The 8,343-nt window shown below is 46.6% G+C and overlaps 1 protein-coding gene across 2 annotated transcripts in view; it reads left to right on the top strand.

The window, feature by feature from the left end:
• The first annotated feature begins 2,257 nt into the window (after positions 1-2,257).
• lrfn2b (leucine rich repeat and fibronectin type III domain containing 2b) overlaps positions 2,258-8,343 on the top strand; it is a 235,658-nt gene continuing 229,572 nt past the window's right edge. For both annotated transcript variants that reach the window (XM_074615454.1, XM_074615453.1), the window contains exon 1: positions 2,258-2,814. The gene's annotated coding sequence lies outside the window, so the exon portion shown is untranslated. The remainder of the gene's footprint in view (positions 2,815-8,343) is intronic.

The raw sequence follows: 8,343 nt of genomic DNA, 5'->3' as shown, positions 1-8,343 counted from the left end.
CTCTATGAGTTTCCTTCTTCTTCTTGTACTACAAACAGAAACTGAGCGGAGTTGGAGCTAATAACTGTTGAACCACAGAACTTTTACTGACATTACTGGAACGCCGAAAAGAGAAAATATATCTGAGTGGATTTGTGTGAACAAACATTGAAAAGATCGAGGCAGAGAGAAGTTGAACTTTCTGTGGTTGTCCGGGGTCCTGGCCGCTCAGCATCGCTGAGAGACTGGACCAATCACAGCTGTTGCGGTCTGCGTCGCCGCGACGTGTAGTTACATTTCTGGAGAGGTGCACGTCAGGCTACGGCGTCGATTCAACGCAGAAGTATAAATCAAGCTTTAATCAAGCTTATGCGATGTTACACGGGCGCCGCCATAGTTGTTGTGAAATGTTTCTCTGCTTGCATCAAGCCCGGCCGATTGCCCGTCCCCGGGAGCCATATACCCCGCTGTGATTGGTAGGTTCGTTCAGCTCGGGCTCGCGCAACAAAGGGACCTTCCACGGCAAACTGCCATTCACATAAAACTCGTGGGCCGAGGGCGCCTGGTTAGCTCAGTTGGTAGAGCGGGCGCCCATGTAACAAGACTTGGTCCTGACCGCGGCGGCCCGGGTTCGAATCCGGCCTGTGGCCCTTTCCGCATCCACTCTCTCTCTCCCCCCTTTCCAAGACTCTATCCACTGTCCTGTCAATAAAAATGAAAAAATGCCCCCCAAAAAAAAAACTTTATAAAAAAAAAAATAATAATAATTTGCGAGCTGCACTAACATTAAACTTTCATATCAAGGTGGGGGCCACAAAATATCGTCTTGCGGGCCGCGAGTTTGAGACCCCTGCTGTAGAGCGTATACTGTACGCCGCCATAAACTATACGCTGTATACTGTACGGCGCCATAAACTATACGCCGCCGTAAATTATACGTCACCGTACACTATGAGCGTATGCTGTACGCCGTATACTATACGCCGTATACTATACGCCCTATACTATACGCCCTATACTATACGCCCTATACTATACGCCGTATACTACCATACGCCGTATACTAATATACGCCGTGGCCTGAGGTGAAACTGCAGCAGGTGAATCATATCTGCAGGTGATTATTGAACATTGTGTGCGTTTTCAATTCAGTTGTTCTGTCTTGTCTTGTTCTGGCCTTGAGGGCCAAGAACTGTGAATGCATGTGACCTTTATCACCACCTGGACATGACACAATCAACCCTGGTTAAGCCCACAGAGGGGAAATCGAACCACATGAATTCAGATAAATCTAATATTCATAAAGACAATCATGTTTACATTAAAGTGGCAGTAGGCAATATATTTTTGACATCATTGGGCACACATCCCATAATAACCTTTCAGCATATTGTAATTCAAGTGTTCTGAGAGAAAACTAGACTTCTGCTCCTCCTCATGGCTGTTTTCAGACTTTAGAACATCTAGCCCGTGACGGCAGACTTTGACCAATCACAGGTCATTTCAGAGAGAGAGCGTTCCTATTGGCTGTGCTCCGGCTGGTGGGCGGTGCTTGGTATTTCCTCAGCAGATCTCAACCTGGCTGCCGGTTCACAAACTTTCTCATTTTACAGCTAAACCGTGCACTATAATATGATTCTGAGAACATCTGAGGAGAGAAATAGGCATTAACGTAACAGAATATTGATTCATATTTGATCAGCGCTGCCTAGTTTGACCGTTTGGTCGGAGTTGGTGAGTGATTGACAGCTGGCTCTTATAGACAGCAGATGGACAGCAGACCTCAGATCAGCTCTGACTGCTTGTTTTCCTCTGTCTGTGAAATCTTGCAGATGCCGTTAGGAGCACCGGAGGACACAGAGGAACATTAATATTTTCAGGTTACCCGTTTCATGTACTACTGTCAGGATATAGCGACCGTTTTAGAAAAATAACTTTTTTGAATCATATTTGCTCCAATCTCACCTACTGCTGCTTTAAGTATTGAGTATTGCCTACACATATGGGGATTTCACATAAGGATTTATTAACCATTAGTAATCTTTATTACAGTGGTGTTCTCATTAATGGAGCCAGTAGATACCACTTGTTAATCCTTAATAAAGGGGGCCTTTGGAGGAAGTACCCAGTTTTTACCCCGTTTTGCTAAAATGAATGTTTTCTTTAGGAATGTTCTCATCATCATCATCATCCTCAGCCTCTTCTCTGTGCTGCTGCTGCTGCTGTGAGCTATCTGAGTGTTTGCATTTGAAATGTGTCACATGCTCATGTATTTCCAGTCCATCTGCCGCGTCTCTGTGCCGTGCACACAGGGCGCAGTCAGTGCGTGAGGAGGACTACAGGCTGCGGATATTTACAGTCAGATCAAACCGCAGACAACAGACAGAATCCTCCGCGAGGACATTATTCACATGTCTTTAGACAGACATTGCGGACTCCGTGAAAGTTTACTGATGCTGTTCCGTCTTCTCAAACTTCAAGCAGAACACATTGGGAGCTGATCGGTCCGAGGGAACAGTGAAGTGGTCTTTCCTCGCGCCAGCAGTGTGCTCGGAGCGGCTGTCAGAGGCGGAGCGGCGCGCGCCTCGCTCGCTTTTTACGCGCAAAAGGAAAAAGAGTCATCAGGCACCACCGGGGACCTGAGACCAGGGATCCGAGACCGGGGATACGAGACCGGGGGTCCGAGACCAGGGATCCGAGACCAGGGATCCGAGACCAGGGACCCGAGACCGGGGATGGAGATTACTAACGGGGTTGGAATTAACGTCGGAATGAAAACTGCGATGTCGTGATCATCGACTGCATCTCCCGGACAGAGAATCCGCCTGATATGAGGTAAGAAGTCGCAGTGAGACACACGCACTCCTCCGATCATCTGATCATCTGATCATATCTGCACTAACTTCAGTCTGACACGGAGCCGAACCGAGCCAGAGATGTTGCAGCAGTAGTCATGTAATCATGTAATCATGTAATCATGAAATCATCTAATAATATAATCATATAATAATATAATAATATAATAATATAATAATATAATAATATAATTCTCTCCTCAAACTGGTGTGATTCCATCATCTGTCGCCGTGTCTGCTCCTCTTTATCACAAACTCCTCTAGAGTCATCTGAGAGGGTTTTCATGTTTGCAGGCAGACGGTGTAGCAGCACATCTCTACCTCTCTAGCAGCACCTCTCTACCTCTCTAGCATCACCTCTCTACCTCTCTAGCATCACATCTCTACCTCTCTAGCATCACCTCTCTACCTCTCTAGCAGCACCTCTCTACCTCTCTAGCATCACCTCTCTACCTCTCTAGCATCACCTCTCTACCTCTCTAGCAGCACATCTCTGCCTCTCTAGCAGCACATCTCTAGCAGCTCCTCTCTAGCAGCACCTCTCTACCTCTCTAGCATCACATCTCTACCTCTCTAGCAGCACATCTCTGCCTCTCTAGCAGCACATCTCTAGCAGCTCCTCTCTAGCAGCACCTCTCTACCTCTCTAGCAGGACCTCTCTACCTCTCTAGCAGCACCTATCTAGCAGCACACAGCCCTAATGGGTTGGAACTAGTTCAGTATGTCTCTGCTATGATCAGCTGAGTTGATTAAACCCAGCTGGAGGTGAGACTGCAGCAGGTGAATGAGCCTGAGGGAAACCTCCGGCTTCATCATATCTGTAGCTCATTATTGAACATCGTGTGCGCTTTCAATTCAGTTCTTCTTTCTTGTCTTGTTCTGGCCTTGAGGGCCTTTATCAAGACAGTTCACGACCTTGACTCTTCCCATGCTTGTTGATCAGGTAACCATGTGTGGGGGGGAGCTGAACAGTGCATGGCCTTGTGCGTTCCCCTCGGTGGTGAGGTAGCCACAGATGTGGGCTGGTGGCTGGGAGTTGTTTACAGGGCTCGGGATGGATGGAGGATCGGGATGTAGGCAGGCGGTGTGGATTCAGGTGAAGTAGCACGCCAAGCGAAGGAACGTCCTGCCCCAATCCCACCGTCTACTGAAAGATGACCTTTGCCTTGTGCAGATTACAGCCATACTGTAATTGACTTAACTTTAACCCTTCCAACACATATTTTAGTGTCATGCTAGAGGTGGCTTAGTGGCAGGAGCCGGTGCAGCACAGAGTCCTGATTGTTGTGTGTGTATATGAGGGGGTGGGGGGGATGTTAATCTACCTCGCTGTCCATCACTGAGTTCCCAGGCGCCACAGTGAAACTGCTAATCCCTCAGTAAGCATAGCTTAAATCTGTCAGAGCTATGACTTGCTTTACCTCACTGCTGCACTAAATGGAATATGAGCCAGAAAGCTCGATGGCAGAGCACCAAATGTGTCCTGACAGACCTGAGGTCTGGACTTTTAAATATTCCAGTGTTGCAGAAAGTGTCATGTCAGAAAGGGAAACTGGTTTCCTGTTGTTTTATATCCATGCTATTGTTCCAGCTGATTACTGGAGATCTAGGAAATACTGGTCTCAGTTCACCCTGTAATTCTGTTCTGATGACAGCGTTAGTAGTAGTATTAGTAGTAGTATTAGTACCTCTCCTGAGAATGAATGGGTCTGCTAAATGTCCTGTGAGCTTGATGGTAGCCAGGTTGGTCTTTGGGCTCTCATATAATACCTTCTCTAAGCAGCCCGTGGGCCTCTCAGCGGATCTGCTGGCTATAAATAATGGCACATATGTCACCGTGCTCTTGGCTGAGTTACACTAAGCCCATCCTGAGCTCCATAGGGACGAGCAGAGAGCTGTGTCTCAGGCTTGACTGGGGCCAGGACACAGACTAGCACACCTCACGCTCCATCCACATCCTCCTCAGCAGCATTCTCATTCTGTCCCTACTCCTCCTTCATCGCTGCTCATCATCCCTTTCTCCGCTCATTCACTGAATCAGCTTCCACCTCCACCTCCACCTCCACCCCCTCTCCCTGTGTAGCCTGTGGAGAGATGGAAGAGCAGCATTAGCATTAGCAACAGCTTGTTTATTCAACAGTATCGTGTGTTGGGAGAAGTCCAATCAGTGTGAGCAGCAGGAGACAGGAGCAGTACTCTGGGCCAGATCCAGACCAGTGGTTGAGTCATCATCTCATAGAACCAGCACACGCACACACACACACACACACACACACACACACACACACCCACACATGAATCATAGTGTGTGTAGCTGAACTCCTGTTCAGCATAGAGACGATTAACAACCTGTTTATTTTCACAAGAGAACACAATAATGGGCTTCAGGCCAACTCATGGTCAGATCTGTAATCATGACTACTTTTGTTGGACGATATATTGTCCCAGAAATAATTGTGATGAACAATATTGTTGTCATTTTAAGACCATTTTAAGCCACTGATATAATGATAATATAATAGCATAATAATGCAAGTACAACCTTTTAAAGTCAATTCATTCTTAAGAATATTCAGACAATAAATAAATAAAACCACAACTCCAACAGGTAAAGACTACATAGAACTGTGTAAAAAACAAGTCCATCTGTATAAACATGATTCTAATAAACACCTCATTGTACCAGAGGCAATGTGACGCAGCAGACCATCCTTGTGGGTGTTTTTACGTTTCACATTAAAATAAATCATCAGATTAATGTAGGGATGTTAATAATGAACCGTTTAACCGTTGACCGACATTAAGCATTTCAACCGATTAACGCTATCGGTTAAACGGTTAAAATAAATATGAACAATTAATTAAAAAGCTGAGAAAAACACGGAGGAGCGGCTCGTCTCTTTAAGAAGAAAAGCTCACTTTAAGAGGCGGAACTGGAGTTGCAGGATACAGGAAGTCGGCTCCGGTCTCTGGCTCTCTTGAGCGGAGTGGAGGAGTTGTAGTTTCATAGCATTTATTCACCGACAAATAAACTGTACACACACTGCTACACCTACGATCACAGCTAGAATGCCACCAACAACCTCACACTCACCGCCAACACACACACACGGTCTGTCGGATGCTCGTAAAAGTTACGCCGCAATGACAGAGCGGCGGCGAGCACGAAGCTACCAGCAGAGCTACAGATACTAACATAGCACAAAAACACACACTGTTTATTGGACAATCGCTATCGTTAATCCGGCCAGACACACAGCTGACAACCTGCGAAACTAAACTAAATGTGCGGTGGAGACTTTTACTCGGAAAGTGACTGCATGTCGGCGACACTACACGCAGCATCGGTTAAGAATTTTCAATGTGTATATCTGTAACCCTGTTATCAAAAACATCCAGTTAGTTCATTCAGTACTGGTTAATATAGCCTACACTTCCAAACCCTGAATTATCACTCAATAGAATACAGTGAAGCTGGCACGCCACCACACACCACAAAGACGGAGCCTGTGTACCAGGTTTAAAACTCAGCTCCGCCCCGCCGACGTGAGGCCTGGCATCCGTACCCCGTGTGTTTCAGCCAACCCACAATGTTCCACACCGGAGCTGTGGAGTTTGGCTTTGAAACCAAGTCCATTTGGACTGTCGGGTGGAGCTGCCTGAGCCCCGTCCACTGTGTAACTCCGACACAGAGAGCAGACGAGGGGACAGAGGCAGTGCGACCAGAAATGACAGCAAATGTGTCTATAATGTTTCTCTGTTCTTTCGGCTTAGGTGTTGTGAAAAAACACTGAGGCGCTCGAAAAATAAACTGGATGCTTGTGTCCCCTCTGCTGTATGTACTGTATGTACTTTATTATGTGTGTATATATATAGTATATACATATTGTCGGTCCTATAAGTGGTTGCACACACTGTTTTCTTTTTTGTGTGATTTTTTTCATCCTGTTGCTATCAGGAGGTTTTCTAGTGTGCATGTGTGAAACATGTCTGTGTATGCAGACCCCTGATTGTAGTATGTATAGAAGCTCGTGCATGTCCGTTGTAAAAAATCAAATCAATATGTCACACACTGATGGACCAAAGTTCAAGGTTTCAACCTATGATTTGGGTTTTACACTCGCAGCCATCTTTTGCAGTTATTGGAGTCAGAAACACCAACACTATCTCTAGAAATTGTTCTCTTGATAAAAATTTGATAAAATGTCAGTTGTTGATTGTCAGACAACCACAATGCTGTCGGTCCTTCCCCTCCAACCTCCTCCTCTCTCTCCTTATTTTGTGATTTTTGATATAGTCAGCTATATGCTGATCACGGTAACAGCTGAATGGATTGTTTGGTAAAGCTATTCCTCTGTGTACATGTGCATCACGTCCTGTGTGTAGGGCACAAAGTGCTGGTGGGGGAACCATTGATAATGACCATCATGCACTCGCATGAATGCGACCACGGGAAATTCATGGTCAGCAACTTAGACCCTTGCCTACCAGGATGCATCAATATGGGACTTGTGTTTGTGATTATTAATGTGCCAGAGATAATGATTTATAAAAAGAGCATACAAAGCAACACATTAACAAGAGAATCAGTATCAACAAAGACCCCAACAACCAATCATTCAGCCCTAGTTGTCATGTTTCTGTCCACTGCCGGTGGTTAGTAATCCAGACACAAACCTTTGCTTCAACCAGACTATGAGTAGTGAGTCGTGCCTGGCTCTGTGCTGCCCGGTGGCCCGGTGTTGCTTTAATGTCACCGTTAGCCTGACCTACTGTTGTGACGGTCAGTAAGGGGGCAGCCACCGAGTCAGTCACAGCAGTCCGGCACCGGGCTGGAAGGAATAAAAGGCTGGAGGTAGAAAGGGCGATGCACAGCAGGACTCTGCTCCGTTTACTCCCCCCCCCCCCCCCCCCCCCCCCCGCGGATGAGTCCTGATGTCAGACTCTCATCTGTTGCTATGGACGGCTGCACTGTCCCCTCATTTGCCATCGATTCTGCCTCTCTAAAACTGGGATTATATAGTCATGTCTGCCAGTTCTGCAGCCTCAATTTTCTCCAAGAAAAGCTGTATGACTGGATATGGATGAGAGTCTAGTGTTCATACTCCTGAGTGATCTGCCGTGGACAGACTGATTGTGTGTCCTTGGCAGGCAGGGAGGAAGTAACCATCTTTGTGGTGACGGAAGCAGCGTTTTGGTTAGTGGTCTGTCGTCCATATGCCCTCCACCTGCCTGAACTAACACATGACCATCTGGATGAGATAGTGCACACAAAGGATGACACAGTTCTCCTTCAAATGGAACACCAAAGCATGGATATATTAGAAAAGTTCCAAACTAAAACCCCATTTACACCTGACATTTAAAGAACTCAAAGTCACGTTTACAGGTCGTCTGCCCCTAGACGGCGGCGTTTTGAGGCTGATGTGTCCGCTCATTACACACCCCCTCTCCAGCAGCGCCCGGTTGCCGGCCTGTGTGTTACGCAGCCTCCGGAGGCTTCTTCAGT

The sequence above is a fragment of the Sebastes fasciatus genome, chromosome 18 (genome assembly GCF_043250625.1).
Source record: "Sebastes fasciatus isolate fSebFas1 chromosome 18, fSebFas1.pri, whole genome shotgun sequence".
Lineage (NCBI taxonomy): Eukaryota > Metazoa > Chordata > Actinopteri > Perciformes > Sebastidae > Sebastes > Sebastes fasciatus.
Note: the sequence above shows the minus strand (reverse complement) of the source record. Positions and strands in the feature narration are given on the sequence as shown.